At 41.7% G+C, this 6,940-nt stretch overlaps 1 protein-coding gene across 1 annotated transcript in view; it reads left to right on the top strand.

The window, feature by feature from the left end:
- Positions 1-271: 271 nt before the first annotated feature.
- The window catches only part of afap1l2 (actin filament associated protein 1-like 2), a 63,593-nt gene continuing 56,924 nt past the window's right edge, over positions 272-6,940 (top strand). Inside the window, exon 1 of the mRNA XM_037691436.1 lies at positions 272-283. The gene's annotated coding sequence lies outside the window, so the exon portion shown is untranslated. The remainder of the gene's footprint in view (positions 284-6,940) is intronic.

The following is a 6,940-nucleotide window of genomic DNA, read 5'->3' as shown; positions in this document are numbered from 1 at the left end:
ATCAACGACCGTGTGGAACTCCCGGGTGTCTGAATGAGTTTCGGTTCAGGGTCTCTGTTTGGATGCTGCAGGCTGGGAGGAGGAGGAGGAGTGGGGGGAGGAGGTGATGATGAAGAAGAAGTGGGAAGCGCTGTAGTTCCGTCTCAGCTCAGTCGGTCAGTGTGCAGCTGGAGGCGAGAGGTTCGGCTCTCACAGAAACTTCTTCCTTCTTTTACCGAATCTTTTGGGGAACCGTTTTTATTTTATGAGAGGAGTCCAAGTGTCCGGATGGAGAAGCACAAAGGTAGGTGGAGGTTTTCCCAGCTGACTCTGTAGAAACTCGCTGTCGAAGAGTTGCGCGAGAGGAACAACTTTTGTACTTTGCAGCAGCAGCGCATAAAACTCTTCAGCTGATGTTTAGCTCACCTGCTCCACTAAAGCGGCTGAAAGTTCAGCTCAGCAGCTGCGCACTAAACACCACCCACTTATATTGTGACCAGCAATAAAATCCCAAAGCTGCAACTATGTTGACACGACATTCTCTAAATTCTTGTGGTTATTTATTACGAGGGACGAGGCTATTAAAGTGATAGTTCCGCTCTTTTGAATTGGAGTTCTGCGAACAAATATCTTACCTGTTGCAGATGACTCTTATCTGCATCATTTCTAAATAAATAATAGACCGGACTGACAAGATATAAAAATCAAAGAGGTGCTACAGCTAGCTGCTAATGCCACTATTAGCTCCTGTGAATGCCTTTAAATCATATTAAAACAGCTGCGTAATGCTAAACTGACAGCAAATAAAGTTTTTCTTAATAGTGTTTGCATGAACCACTTGAAACATTTCCAAGGCTGGAGTGGTTTGAAGACCACTTTGATTTTGGCTCTGCTCAGACTAGCCATGAGCTCATCAGTTCAGTCAAGTAAGACACTTCAAAAGATCTAATCCGAAACGGACTGCAGATAAACAAAGACGTCTAACGGGACGCCTGTCCAGTGGGACAGCAGGAGAAACTTGCTGGACTGAGAACAATGGCAACCAGTCCAAGTGCTGGGAGCGGAATGGAGACAGTTTGAAAGGAAACAGTCTCTGCCACATTCCTGTCCACCAGCTGACCACACAGCCCAACCTGTTTGCTCCCACTCTCTCCCAGAGTAAATAGTTCGTATTGTGAGTAGATGCAGATAGGATGTTTCCTGTGAGGGGTTTTGTGTTGGCCGTTCACCTACTGATCACATGTGCAGCTGAAACATTCAAACCAACCCATTTCAAAATGGCAGCCGAAGCCAAGTGATAATAATAAACTTAAAAAGCGGCTCAATTTTACAGATGCAGAGCTAAAATCTGGTGTGGTAGCAGCTGAGTCTCATCCAGCGGATCACAATAACTATTAATGTGAATTCTCTGTCTGTTAGCAAAATATCTCACGAACTACCAAATGGATTTTAATTAGATTCTCAGGAAATTATCACTAGATGTGCCTCTACAAATATTTGTTGTTTGAAGTCAATCCAATGTAATATGGTCACCACCGCTAATCAACATTAGCAGACACAAAATTGTCTGTAACTCAGTCCATTTCACAGATATTGAGCTAAAACTTGATGATGCTAAGAGTCAGTCCTGTTTCTGAGCATAAATGTCATCATACTACATAAAGCTCTTTAAAATATAAGTTCCTTTCAATGTTTGAAACAACTTCAACTCCATCTTTTCTTATCATAAGAGGATTTTAGTCCAAAACTCGGACATGAAAGGTCAAAGAATGCTAGACTCCTAATAAGTCAAGCAAAGGTTATTAAATTTTTTAAATCACAAACATTATTGTGCTTTTTTCCACTTATTTTTATTAATGTTTTTAAAAGCTGAACGTCTCGGATGTTTTTTTGTTTATTTTGTTTTGTTAAACCGATAAAAATGTATTTACGCTTGTTAAATATGGATAAAAGTGTCTAGTCTAGGGAATTTTTGTGATTTATTTTTATTTAACCTTTATTTATACAGGTAGTCTCATTTTCAAGAGAAACCTGTTTAGGTGGGGGTTAAGGGCCCAGAGTGGGGCAAAGGGCAGAGGGTGGAGGCGGGTGTTGGTGTTTCACATTTCCTACTCACATTTTGATATTGTCAGTCCAGGGAGTTGAATCATCGACGATCACAGGCCCACCTTCCCTAACCTCTGCACCACCACTCTTCCTGTGATGTAAAAAAAAATGAAGAGATGAACTGGTGATGAAACTGCTTCATTAAAAGATGAAGTGATCAGAGATAAGTGATGGTTTGTTGACGTCAACAGGTCGGACAAGTTTTAAAGAGTGGATTTTGACATTTTCATTTTGCAGTAAAAAGGCCCGATTGAGCAGGAGAAACGAGAATTTAATTAGATTATTCAGGACATGAAAGCCACACCTGGCAGTCACCGGGTGCAGAAAAATGCTGCGGTGTTCAGGATGACATAAAGAAACTGAATTTAGTCTCATGGCAGCTGGACATTAAATTAGATACTAACATGAAGATGATGCAGTAAAGAGGATGCTGGGAAAAGTCATTTAAGTCAGCTCCGATTTGTTTTATGTGTGTCGTGTTTTTGGAACCTGACTTGTTCAGGTTTTTGCCCGGAGGAGCATCCCAGCTGCTCACGACTCTGATTCTCACACCTTGTGCCAGGGAGCGGGATCAGATTAGTGAAACCACCTGGAGTTTTGTTTGGTCTGACTGACCTTTTCGCTATCACCGCTCATGTTTGAGAATCTCTGTTACAAAACAGCATGTGTGCACCCACGGGATAGTCTTTACAAGTTCTCATTCATCCTTTATTTAGACAGGTAAATCCCATTGAGCCTCAAGGACTCATTTACAAGAGAGACCTGATTTCAACAAAGAATGATGACAACAATGGACAACAGCAACAACAATAAACAGTTATAAAAAGTCATACTACAGTTTAATTTTTTAATTTTTTTTAATAACAATTAGGATGGCTAAAAGAAAAAGGTAACAAAAAAAACCCCAGCTAGATTCTAAGGTGAATGTAGAAAACTAAAAACAGGAAAAAAAACAGGTCCCTGCCAGGAGTCCAACAGATTCTTAAAGCCACTTAGAGAGGTCAAGGTTGAGAGCTTCAGTTGTTTTTGTAAGATATTCCAGGAAACAGGAGCGGAGTAGGAGAAGGCCCTTTTGCCTAGTTCAGTCCTCACTGAGGGAACACTGCAGGTAATAATGTCCTGAGAGCGCACGCCGTAGCTGCACTCACGCAGAGACATGTAGGAGGAGATGTATGAAGGCAGCAGACCAAGAAGTGATTTAAAGATGAAAATGTACCAGTGGGAGAGTCTGCGTGAAGTTAATGATGTCCAGTTAACCAGTGAATACAGGGTGCAGTGGTGGGTATGATAGTTACAGCCAATTATGAATCTTAGTGCACCATGATAGACAGCATCCAACATCTGCAGGGTTCTTGTAGGAGCAATAAAAGAGACAATAAAACTCCTTTTAAACAAGCTGGCTTTGTGTTCCCTTCATTAAGTCATAAACACATTCAGATTCTTAGTTGGCTTCAATAAGTGGGTTATAAAGAATCTTATCTTTGATTGTAAACAGTTTCCGACAGCAGCATTGCCTGAACTCACTGATGTGATTAAAATAAGTGACCAGCTACTGATCTGCATGAGCACTGCAGTGATTTGACCTGACTGTAGAAAATGACAATGAACACAAGCTGGTTCAGTTTATGTAATAGTTACTTATTTTATGGTTGTATCTTACTGGGCTGCAGCTGCCGGACACTCAAAAATGCAAGAAGTGAGTGAAACTTTCACTTTTGGTTTCACTGAGCTGTTGAAATACAACTTGAGCGCTCTTAGACGAGCTGGAGACGTCTGCAACGAAACTGAGAAGGGTTTGAGACGCTGCGATAACTCTGTGTACGGCTCTGCGATTTGTTTTATTTTTATTTCCCAAATTTCTTCATTTTTTTTGGTGTAATTCCATGTTTTACACAGGGCAGCACAGTGGTAGAGCTGCTGCCTCTCAGTGAACAGGTTACACTGGTTCGAATCCTGGTCAGGGGGGCCTTGGGTGGAGTTTGCATGCAGGCACTCTGTAGAGATGCACTGATCTGATATTAGTATCGATATCAGGACCCATATCAGGAAATTTTTTTGGATCGGGTATCAGTGACAATGTGATGATCCACTGGGGCAGGAGCTGATTGCAGTTTATTTTAAATATCTGCTAGTGAAGCTGTTGTTTTTCCTCTTATTTCAGCTCCTTTATTATTTATTTTACATTATATTTATAATTCCTGAACCATTGGAAAGGTTTGTTGAAGTTTATTTTTTCATGTTTGATCAAAGTTGTCAACCTATTGTTTTTGTCAGTTTCAGTGTCTTTATAATTATTTATTTTACATAACTGACTGAACAAATGAAAGTTGTGTTGTTTTTACATGTTTGACCAAGCTTGTGAAGCAACTGGTGTGTTTAAGTGTGCTGTACTGGTGCAGAGTTTTCAATACATTTGTAATCTTGTACATTTATATTTGCATTTAAAAAACAAATGTTTGAATTTAATTTTGCACAGTTTTTCTGTATCAGATCTATATCAACCGATATTAAACCTCAGATATTGGTATTGGAAGTGAAAAAAGTGGATTGGTGCATCCCTAGTACTCTGGTTTCCTCCCACTGACCAAAAACATGCATGTTAGGCTCATTGGTAACTAAATTGTCCCTACGTGTGAGTGAGAGAGTGAATGGTTGTTTGTCTCTATGTGTCTCTTTGATGGACTTGCGACCTGTCTGGGTTGTACCCCGCCCCTCGCACAGTGATGGCTGGACATGGGCATAAGTGACCCCTGCATCCCAAAAAAGGAAGAAGCAGGTAAAAGATAATGGATGGATGGATTCTCGTGCACATGGGAAACCCATTTCTCAAAACCTTGGTTCTTGAGGGTAGTCATCGTCCGTTGTCTGTTGCTGCTAACAGGACCACGCTGCTAGCAGTATCATGCTGCTGATGGGACCGTGCTGCTAACAGGACCACGTTGATTATGGAGTCACACTGCTGGCAGTACTACGCTGCTAACAGAACCACATTGCTAACAGGACCACACTGCTAACACTATCATGCCGCTAACAGAATCATATTGCTAACAGGATCGCACAGAACCACACTGATAACTGTACCGTGCTGCTAACAGGACCACACTGCTTACAGTACCATGTTGCTAATCAGAATCAGAATAAACCTTATTATCATTGCACCGAGATACAACGAGGATATGTCCATACAGTCATCCGAAAGATGGGTGGAGTGCACTTAGCTGCTGCTATATAGCGCGGCCTTCTTATCCTTTTCAGAATATATTTTTTAGATAGAAAAAGGGACAAAGTCATGAGGAGAGGGGTAGTGGAATTACAAAAAGAAAAGATCTCTTCACACCTTGTCCTAACTGGACACCATTTAAGACATCAAAAAAACTCTGCCAGCAAGCACATTTATGAACACTTTACATAGATGGTGTAGAGGCAGGGCAGCCGGCTTGGGACCCGAGAGCCCCAGGTTCGATCCCCAGTCACTGCACATTACGTGGCGTCTCTGGGCAGCACGTCTAATCCCCAAAATGTCCCCCGGGCGCTTTCAATAGCTGCCCACTGCACCACCTGGTGGTGGATGGGTTAAATGCAGAGACTAATTTCACCATTGTATGGAAACATACAGTGCTGACATTGTGATGACATTATTATTATTATTATTATATGCATTTGACGCCAAGGCAGTCCATGAAGCACTAACACTAACATTGTCCTGATAAGATGATGGTCAGCCGGCACAGTTCTGATAAGCCTCCACAGAAGATGGGGGGGGGGGGTGTTACGATAGACTAAGCTTTTCCTTAGTTTACACATTTCCTAGGAGAAATTGATAAGTCGGCCTGTTTCGAGGCTTACCGGGGAGTCAGATTCAGATAATCCACAATTGTTGATTTATTCAGGCAGACTATTTTTTCTTGTCAGCCTTGAGTCTTGACTGGTACTTCTAAGGTCCAAAATGGCCAGATTAGGATGCATTCTACTAGTCCGTGCTTATGAGCCTCTTCAAGGTCGTGTCATGCTGATGAGTCCCAAAGCCACAGGTGGCCTGCGATTCAAATCACTTCCATCTTATGGTTTAGCTCGTAAATCAGCTGATTTTGAGTCCTCAAAGCACAAACCAAACCTTCACATAGGCAGCAGCCTGACGAGGGCCAAATTAGCTGCGGCTGTCTTCTACACCAGGAACCAGACAATTCCAAAAACAGGAAACCTGTTGTCATAAATACAATTATATGCAATTTCGACGTCCTCGATCAACAGCAGAGGTAGACACATCACATTCCACTTCCCCAGAGATATATCCAGCTGCACGTGTCATCGAGCAGATGAGGGTTTTCCAGGACTCTGTCGCTTTGTTGAAAAGATTTTGTTATTTGCGTCGAAAGTCCAGTTGGTCAGATCCAAAACAGTAGTTTTCATTTCGGACGATGTGTAAAAATCGGAGCTGTTCCGATACACAGACAGAGCAAAAAAGCAGGAGGAGAACAGGGAGCGGGGTGAAACGCATGTGCCTCGTTCCAGAGCCAGTGTAAGCGTAACTGGACCATGCTGCTAACAGGACCACATTGATTACAGAGTCACACTGCTGGCAGTGCCACGCTGTTAACAGAACCACACAATTAACTGAACCACACTACCAACAGGACCATGCTGCTTGTTAAGAGAACCTCACAGCAAACAGAGCCACACTGCTAATATTCTACTAACAGTAGTGCTTTTATAACACTATTTTTATTTCAATTGCTTTTTATTGTTGTATATGATCTGTTCTATATATTGTTTGTCTAAAACAGGTTTCTCTTGAAAATGAGTCCTCATGACTCACTGAAACTACCCGTATAAATAAAGGTTAAATAAAAATATA

The sequence above is a fragment of the Nematolebias whitei genome, chromosome 17, assembly GCF_014905685.2.
Source record: "Nematolebias whitei isolate Nwh7 chromosome 17, NemWhi1, whole genome shotgun sequence".
Lineage (NCBI taxonomy): Eukaryota > Metazoa > Chordata > Actinopteri > Cyprinodontiformes > Rivulidae > Nematolebias > Nematolebias whitei.
This window is presented reverse-complemented; position numbering and strand designations above follow the sequence as displayed.